This window comes from Triticum dicoccoides, chromosome 2A (assembly GCF_002162155.2).
Source record: "Triticum dicoccoides isolate Atlit2015 ecotype Zavitan chromosome 2A, WEW_v2.0, whole genome shotgun sequence".
Taxonomy (NCBI): domain Eukaryota; kingdom Viridiplantae; phylum Streptophyta; class Magnoliopsida; order Poales; family Poaceae; genus Triticum; species Triticum dicoccoides.
The window spans coordinates 12,819,332-12,829,218 of NC_041382.1; the positions used below are offsets into that span (position 1 = coordinate 12,819,332).

Consider the following 9,887-nt stretch of genomic DNA (forward strand, 5'->3'; position numbering starts at 1 on the left):
ACTTGTATGATGAAAATAAAAATAATGAAATTAGCTAGTTAGTACTCCTTCTGTAAACAAAAGTAGTGATCTAACACGTCTTATATTTGTATACAGAGGGAGTATCCCATCCATATTGAGTCAGAAGGCTCATTTACCAAGCCATAAATTACAACTGTATAAGTTTGACTGAATTTGTATAGATAACTAAAATTACCACCTGCGATTTTGTGAAAGTATACTTCATAATAGATCTAGTTATATGGATTTCATATTGTGAATATTGATATTTTTCTCGATAAAATCAAACAAACTTAAAAAGGTGTGACTTAAGACAATTCAAACGAGCCTTGTAAACCCAGACAGAGGAAGTACCTCATTGTGTTGAGATGTTGCTCATAGACTATCTGTTGCATAGTCCCATTTGGAAAGTTGAAGAAGCCATTAGGAACGCCGAGCCTCTTCCCTCTTAAGGCCATCTTTTTTCAAGAACTGCATGTATCCACCACGAGGGATGTACTTGGAAGCTGCCATCGTGGCAGTAGAGTCAAGGGCGTCATAGCCAGCGATGGCGTCCAGCACGTGGACCGCATCAGCCACAGTGCGGCAAATCGGCCTGTTGTTGATAAAATGTCAATTCCATTTGTTTAACATGACATAAATTTCCTTGACAAATCAATGCAAACAACGGCATGTGTTGTAAAAATGAAGCAAAATAATGTTATATCTACAACAATAAAAATCAGAAGAAACAAATCATATAACGGCAGTATGTCGATAAAAAACAATATGAACTTCATCAAAAAGAAAATGTTAGTGTTAAAATTTTAGATTTTACCTGTGAATACATACCAACATATACATTAATATTATGTTGCTTTAATATGATCGGTAAGAATAAAATGAAAATGCGGGATAATCAAAATAAAGAGACATGACAATGATTATACAAAAAAAAGCAACTATATATATATTGTGGGCTTTATGGGCAATGAGAAATCACAAGGTCCGCACAGAGATAAAATAAGAAATCACGAGGTTTCAATACAGGCCACGTGAATATTTCAACTCAATTATTATTGTTGAGATATCGTAATCACTTACCCGACAGTATCTTGGCGTGGTGTGATGGGGATAACCCCAGCCCGGCTGGTGAACCCCACCGTGGGCTTGATCCCCACCACCGAGTTCAGCGACGCCGGGCAGAGTATCGAGCCGTCTGTCTCCGTTCCCAGCGTCACGGCCGCCATGCTCGCCGCCGCCGCGATCGCCGACCCCATGCTCGACCCACACGGCGTCGCCGACAGCACATAGGGGTTCTACACGGAAGCGAGACAAGATCATTCAGTTATCATAACAAAGGATCAATTAACTGAAACTACAAGGACTTGAGAAGTTACCCTGCCCTTGCCCCCGCGGGCGCTCCAGCCGCCGCCGGAGAAGCTGCGGAAGTTGGCCCACTCGTCCATGTTAGCCTTCCCGAGCACCACGGCGCCCGCGCGCCGCAGCCGGCGCACCACGCCGGCGTCCCGCCGCACCACGGACCCGAGCAGCGCGAACGACCCGGCCGTGGTGTTGAGCGCGTCGCGCGTGGCGATGTTGTCCTTGAGCAGGACGGGCACGCCGTGCAGCGCGCCGCTGGCCCGACGGCGGCGGCCGGAGCAGCGCTCGGCGTCGGCGCGCGCAGCCTGCCGGAGCGCGTCCGGGTTGACCTCGATGACGGCGTGCAGCAGCGGGTTGAGGCTGCTGATCAGGTCTAGGTAGAACCGGACGAGGTCCACCGAGGTGAGGCTGCCGTTGTTGAAGCCGAGCTGGATGCTGTCTACGGTCGCCTCCTCGATCCGGAAGCCATGAGCACCGGCGAGCGCGAGCACGAGCACGAGGGCGGCGATGACGACCGCCACGAGCGGCCGAGGCATCCTGGAGGGCAAAGAAATGTGTAGTCAATGTGCCGGCTGAAGTGTGCTCAGCTCAGCTGAAGCTAGCTGCTCACTCAACTAATTTTCTGCACGTCCTTCGATTTCTCCTTTCCCTCACTTTGTACCGTGCGATGGACTCCAATTGGCAAATCATATACTATACAATTAGGCAAGCAAGCACACAGGCCGTTGGAGGAAAATACAAAGGCAGCTGGTCAACACAAGTTTCCTTCGAAGAACGTCACGGGCGACGTACAACCGGCATGATGGTCCAATAAAAATAGGTGTTTACACGTTACTAGCAAAAGTGCCCATGCGTTATAATGAAGACATAAATAAACAAATATGCTTCAAACGGCAGATCTACAAAGCTTTGCATTGCTAAAATCAATGGCGGTAGCTGTGGATCGATGGGCGGTTGCTTGAAGAGAAACTTTGGCATCGAGGGTTATTTGGTGGTTCGCTCGAAAAGGATATGTGATGTAACGGAGCATTCCGGTGTTGTTAATATTGCAAAGAGAATATATTAATATTGCAAAGATACCAATTACACTAGTGATTAGATGGTTAGGAGGCAGTGGTACCCTAGCTTAACAGAGATCAAACTGTAGACTTGACGCTTCGCTGTCTTGTTAATATTGATTTTTTTTTCTCTGTAGGTAGCAAGTCACTCACGTTGACATCGTTAATCTTAAGGCTCCGCAACTTTGACCCATGTCTTTAGTATAGACCCGGTATTCAGTAGACGTGTGCGTGTGCGTGTGTCAACATTATAATTGATGCCCTACTTATTGCACATCTAAATGACTCAATCAAACAGCATTAAAAAAATGACTCAATCAAATATGAAAAGAAAAAGGAAAGTAAAAAACAAAATACACGCATGAATCTCCAGGTGAAATCAATGACATATGATTTAGATGTGCAATACTTACAGCACATCTAAATATGCTTTAGCAAAACCTGCAAGCATAATGATATGACTACTTATGAACTGAAAACTCTCTACAATAACAAGTTTAGTAAAATACTATTATTAAACATGACATAGGAGAGAGCTGCCAATCTGATAAGTGATGTAATGCTTAGCATGGTATACCTGTCTTGCTTATTTGAGAGTTGTATGAGGATCAGACTAGTCTGTACGATGGCCACCTTCTGCGCGCCTGATCTCCATGTTCCGGAGCTTCAGCGGCAGCCACGGGAATCACTTAATTCACGTCTCCGACGCAAACACAGGTAGTAATACGTATGCTTGGCTGCTGAACAAGATTAAAACAGGCATGCTGCCCTGCTCCCGTGAGGTACATTGAGGTACATGGAAAACGGAAGGGAGGAGTGAGTCGGATCCGAGGTTGGATATGATCATTGAGCTGACATCGAGGTTTCGTTCATCTTCCTGCTATCCGCCGCGGCCCAGTACGTACTCCATCATCTCGGGCTAATCCTGCTTCGTCAGGTGACTTGTCGCACCATAGCCATGTAGCCGTTCCGAACAGGTTGCACCTGCGCCAGCCGCTCTAGCTAAGCCGCCGCATGCACGTATCGACCGTGCTGACTGTTGCTGCGCTTTGGCTGCGTAAACCACCATGCTGGTTCGCCCCACTGCTGGTTTTGGCCTCGCAGCCTGATGCTGCCGCCACTGTGTTGCCGTCCACCGCTGGTGTACTGATATGCGTCACCTGCTGGCCTCTGCCGCGAGCTTCGCGCCTACACGCAAGAGTCGCCGCACCGCTCCTGGGCATGGCAACCATGTGCTCGAGCAGCCCACGCAGCTTGGCCCTGCTAGTTACGAGCACCACGTATTAGCTAGCCACCACCGCGTGTCGCAGTGCTGCATGCATGCTTCGGCAGCGTCGGATACACAAGCTCTTCCCTGGCCATCGCCGCTCCGGGAACTCGTGCAGGCGGCCGCCTCTTCGCTTGGGTGATCCTCAATGACTCGGCCATAAACCACCGGCCGTCCTACACGCTGGCGTGTCTCTGATCTGTCACAGCAATCCCCTTCCAATCTCCCAGGCGCGCAATCGCTCCCGATTCGATGAACCCTAGCAAAATCCCGGTGCGCTTTTTTATTGAAAGAGGTGAGGTAGGAACCAGAGGTATGTCCGGTTTTTTTATGAAGGGAAAGGCTAGAGGTTGTTTCTGAATTTGTTTTCCAAACCCACCTGCCACAAGAATCGGTGAAACTTGCCCAAACGGCCCATCCTGGCGACGCACTATTAAAATCGATTTGAATCAGAAGCCACGGGCTCCCCTTAAAAAAATCAGAAGTCACGGACAAAGAAACACTCTAAATCAATAAGAAGGGTCCTTCATTTATACTTGAACAACATCATTGTTTCGTTGAGTTGGTTTCTGCGGGCGTGTGCTTTCCTTGTCACCGTGGTTCGAGTCCTGTTCATAGCAGTTTCGAATATATTTTTGACGCGTGCAACAACGTACGGAACTTTTTGTCAATGTGGCAAGAGCAGGCCCATTAGAGGAAGGATGCGGCCCGAAGGACGTACGAAACTTCAGGTCGAGGCCCAACCAGTTGAGCATGTTCTTGACCAAAAAATCACATGAATAGTACCACCTTGGATGTAGAAAATAATATAGGTGGAAAAAACTGAAAGCGTAAATTCACGGGAAGAAGCGTATTGTGACGGTGAACCCATGAAGTCAATCCGTGCTTTATCTCCCTATATATATATATATATATATATATATATATATATATATATATATATATGCCCGTGAAGAGAAAAACACATGCATTTAGATCCATCACCGTCAATCATAAGTCGACTGCCCTCCGAAACATGACAACTCTTAGAAAGCCATTATATGATGCACTACTACCACGTATCAAGATACAGTAACAACCCATCTAAAAAATATACACTCGTCGCATGTCATCATGCGACGCGAAAAGACCATGCAATGCAACAAACAGGGGAGCCATTATGCATTCAAATAGCCTCATATACTCAAATTATTTTCCCTTTATGTAGAAAGTCACTATACAATTGTCATAGTAAAAGCAAAAGGGCATAAATAGCCTCATATGAAACCAACGCCTAGCTAGCAAATATAAGACTTACATGATTTCGAATTATATGACAAACTCATCATATATAGAATCAAAGTTGAACTATGATATATAGTAGATGAGCCCGAGCTGGGGCCATGCATGCACACACGATTAAGAATATCAACTGCTGCTAACATGAGGTCAGAACTAATGGCCCCACAAAAGATGATTAGTTGATCAGAACATAGTTCTCCCAAATATTCACCTTTGACAGTAGCTGCTGCAACCGGATTCGATTGTCCATGCATGGGTAGATACTGCATTGCAACTGCATTACACCTAACGATCCTAATTAAGGTTGCCACCACAGCCACAACCGCGTCTAGAGATTAAAGGAGGCATCATCAGTGGATTAATTACTGAAAGGTTGCATAATGTCATCCACGAAGGTGAATACTCATAGAACAAAAAACGTGTTACTTAAGAAACAAAGTAGATGAATTAGAACATCGATGGATACCATATTACCACCTGCGTTTAGGTGAGCCAACCCGTTGACCCCGCCATGGTCTCTAGATGCAGCTGGCAGTTGTGGTCTAAACCGACCCGGCCGTCGTTGACGGCGCGTAAATCGCTGAGGCTGAGCTCGCGTGTCACCGCCGTCCCTGGACTGTGCACACCGCCTCTGTAAGCTAGTGCGCCGATGTTCCTGTCTGTCAGAGCTCGTGCGTAGGCGGACACAACCTAGGCATGGGCATGCACACTCTGCTTGGAGCCGAGCCCAACACCTACGTCATGTCATCAACCATCGAGAATCTTACGAGCCTGATATTGACCCGATATTGACCAGATCGATATGAGGATTGATGGAGACTCCATCCATGGCAACCAATGGGACAATTTGTGAACTCAGATCGTGTTGCACAGTTAGGGGGTCCGTGACGGCGCACTTCATGGAGTCAAGGACGCATGGGAGACAGATGCATGGCATGTGACTCTATGATCGTGAATTCCGCAGGGAGTGTTGGCTATTGGGGTGCGCAGGACGGCAACCACGACGGCGTCGGCGACGGCGGCTGCTTGTGGTCAAGCAAGGAAGCAACACGGCATCGGCGGCGACTGCTCGTGGTCGCGCAAGACGGCAACCACGACGGCGGCGGCGGCGGCGGCTGTCCGCGCTCGCGCAGCGAAGCAACACGGCGTCGGCGGCGACTGCTCGATGTCACGCAGGGAAGGAGCACCTGGGACAGGGGGAACTCGAATCTAAGAGAGGAGAGGAGACGGGTTAGCCCCGGCTGGTTTTCTCCCGATTTATGTAGTAGACTTTTTTTAGCGTGGCGTGCGCCTGCGGAGGCTGGTTCCTGTTGTTTTTTTATCCGACGGTGATACACATACTAAACTTATCTTATTTGGTGACTGATTCCTGAGCCGGATATAGACGCGTGGTGAGTTACAACACTTCGACGGCTTATAGGGAAAGATTGATTGTGGGTTAATTATCTAAGACAATAGGGATTTTTTGTAAAAATGTTGCGACGGTGAATCCGGAGACTCAATCCGTGTTTTATTATATATATATATATATATATATATATATATATATATATATATATATATATATATATATATAGGGTCGCGCTATTCGCCACCCTGGGTGAGGAATTCCTCACCCCAGTCGAACCAAGCGCCACGTCCAGAGAAGAAGTTCGTGGAGTAAATTTACGTCACACATGATGTTACGGCCTGAGACAGGGGACCAGGCTCCGCAGGAAGAAAAGCCTCGTAAGGCTTAGGTAAATTTACCTCGTCGTATCCACTTTTTTTGTACTTAGGTAAAAATTAAATGATTGCCATCCAATGCCCTATACCCATAGTTTTTATGGCAAATGAAAATTTTTCATGACCAACCACCTTCACAACTTTACGTGGTAGCAAAAAAATCATCACTTCATAGGAAAAATCTAAGTATGACAAGCACTAAACTGCATGTACAGAACTAGCACTACATGTAGAGAACTAGCAGTAAGCGTCATATTTATAGCTTTGCAATGCAAGTTCCGAACATCGGTAGTTTAACATTACTACAAGAACTTGCTGTATCTCAAGTAAGGACAAAACATGGGCATGAGCTAAAACAGTTGGGGAGCCTAAACAAGCTGCAAGGTAATCTGAAAATTCATCATCTTGAATATGTCAAAAACAAGAAGAAAGCAGACGATGCAAAGCTAGCTGATAAGAAAAGACTAATATGACTGGAACTGTCCTGGGGTGGTTCCTTACAGACTTGCTCACCAGAAGTTCAAGTGGAGGTGCTCAAGGGCGTTCGCCCACCCAAGGGTCTTACAAGTCTATGTCTCCATCACCACTACGCCCAGTACCTGGAACGATTTCTTCTCAGAAGCTGTATTCATGAAGGAAATTAGAATAACTGGAGACATACTCATAAATGCAGTCCTTAGATATAATATTAAGAGTTTAAGACAATGTTTTTTTTGTTGCAAGAACACATTAATGAAAACTGACTGGAATAGAAATTAGAAACTCTAAATGATCTATAAATGGATCTCACCAGTCATAGTGAATCATTTCCTAAAATTATAAGCTAACATGTACAGAGAACATATTTAATTTTGTATGACAACTTAAATCATGAACTAAGTTATACTGACTACATGGTTGCAGTACACAGCCACTTAAGAAGGCAGCAACCACTAACTGAAATACACAAACACTTGGGCAGCATGAACAAGTTTACAAACCAAAAGGAAACTTCAGTTCACGACACACACATGTTTTGATGAATTATTAACACATGAACTAGTTTAATGCATCCCTGTTTTGATGACACCACAATCTTACATGCACTATACTACATTGCTCTACTTGTATAATTCAGCTGCAGTTTACTTTGCTAACCATAGAAGTAACATGATCACAACCATTGTTAAGTTTGTGCATAGAGGAATTGGGGATCATAACAACAACTTACCGTATCACTATCATCCATCTTCTAATCTTGAAAAGGAAGAAGCTCTTGGGTATTTCTTATCCATCTTGCTATATACCAACTGTAGTGCAACAAATGGTATATATCCTGTCTTGGGGTAGAACCATGCTCATCCAGATGAGTAGCATGAACATGGCCTTCAGCATGGGAAGGATCTGCCAGCGGAGTACCGGCATCCTCTTGGGCTTGGAAGGATCAATTCACCTACAATGGAAAAGAATATAGCATATTTCAATGAACAATGGTGAAAGGCAAAACTGTAATATATGTATACAAGTTTTCAAACACAAAGGTAAACTCCAGCTCATGACACACATGCTATTAGTCACCAAACAAATGAGAAGGTCTTTTCTTGGTGCCAAGTGCAGACTGCAACTATGAAGAAGTACCAGGAACATAACTTTGAAGATCGAGATGACGTTCCTTCCAATATGCTGGATGTGCGTCTTGAAGATGCTTTGTGGTGGGTTCTTCTGAAACCATGGACATAGCATGTCGCTTTAATTTCAGATTAACAATAATTGTAGTGTTCAAGTTTGTTGCTGCTGCAGGCCCATACTTTCTTTCCTACATATGAAAACATGCTCTTTCAACAAACTTTCCATGAGTGGAACTTACCAACATGCCTGGATTGGACTTCTTGATCGAGAGGGTTGTGGTGTGGCAATGTCACTTCTCAAACTTGGCCTTTGTAGCGCTACAACTTCCTGATTTTGTAAGACCTTCAATGAAGAGAAAACAATAAAGCATGCATACGTAAACTGCACCTTCCTGAACAGGGGGCATAACCTACAGCTTGCAGGTATTGACACGCATACAGATATGTATCACAACTCATCAATGAGACCAATTGAGGAACAACCCGATTTAATGTGTGCACAAACTTAAAATTGCGCAGCACACTACCTAGACAGATGGCGACTATAATACCCCATGGCTGTTGCACTCAATCCTTTCAGAAGAACAACAAAACATCATTGTTTTAATCTCAAGAAGAGTGTACTAAACAATGAACATATTGCTGCAGCACATGTAAATTATTTGGAATAGCAATAGATGGGGAGGGGGGAGGAGAAGACGGGCACTCACTGGTCGGGGAGGGAGCCACCTCCACACGGCGACGGAGGTGGATCTGGAAGTTCGCCGGCCAGGGACGCGGATCTGGAAGTTCGCCGGCCAGGGAGGCGGATCTGGAAGTCGCCGGCGATGGGGGCCGCGCTAGATGGGGAGGGAGGCTGTGCTGGAGGCGTGGAGTCGATGCTCAACGGCGATGTGGGCGGCGCTCGATGGGGAGGGAGTCGGCGGATCAGAACTGGACGGCGGACACGGGGGCAAGCGGCGGCGCTGGTCGTGGGAGTGGGAGGAGCAGACCGATGGGGGAAGACCGGACCCTGTTTTAGGGATTTTGACCAAGCGCTCCACACGTGACCACAGCCACGCGAAAATATCCGATATCCGCGCGGTTTTCTCTCCCAAACGAAAAAATCAGGCGCCTCCCGAATGAAAATATCAGCGCGTCCCGCGAACGTGTCTTCCTGACGGCCAGGTACACGTTCCTGAAGGTGCGTATCTGATTCGCGACGTGGATTGGGCCCCGACGCGAACATGCCACCTCGTTCCTGAAGGTTATTCTATTTCCTGAAGGCTATCGTGAAGAGCATCAGGAACGTTGCCATCTTTCCTCTCGGTGGACCGTCCACGTCAGGAACGTGCCCACGTTCCTGAAGGAGGCATCGGGCCCGTCACGATGGTGCCTGGCCGTCACCAAAAACTCTGTTTCGGGTAGTGACAGAGGCGGCAAGGTCAAGTCAAGCCTGACAAACATGTCCTTCAGAGTGTATGACGTATGTTGTTCCTATGTGACGGCACGCCAAAGAGTTCCCGCCCATCTCGCCGTTGGTGTTGTACATAGGGTGGCGGGAGGGCATCGCGGCGAGCCACCGTGGTGGTCGGTGGCGACCTGGTT

At 46.6% G+C, this 9,887-nt stretch overlaps 1 long non-coding RNA gene and 1 pseudogene across 4 annotated transcripts; both read right to left on the reverse strand.

The window, feature by feature from the left end:
* LOC119352747 overlaps nucleotides 1-2,072 on the reverse strand; it is a 3,465-nt pseudogene extending 1,393 nt beyond the window's left edge.
* A 4,776-nt stretch (nucleotides 2,073-6,848) lies between these two features.
* On the reverse strand, nucleotides 6,849-9,360 carry LOC119352749. Of its 4 annotated transcripts, none has more exons than XR_005170223.1 (5): nucleotides 9,011-9,357; nucleotides 8,540-8,643; nucleotides 8,311-8,394; nucleotides 7,904-8,125; nucleotides 6,851-7,315 (listed from the first exon to the last, which is right to left on the reverse strand). It is a non-coding gene; the product is annotated as an uncharacterized LOC119352749 (long non-coding RNA). The 4 variants fall into 4 exon arrangements; XR_005170224.1 differs by having other exon boundaries at nucleotides 6,852-7,315; nucleotides 8,323-8,394; XR_005170225.1 differs by having other exon boundaries at nucleotides 6,849-7,292; nucleotides 7,904-8,394; nucleotides 9,011-9,360.
* Between the last annotated feature and the right edge of the window lie 527 nt (nucleotides 9,361-9,887).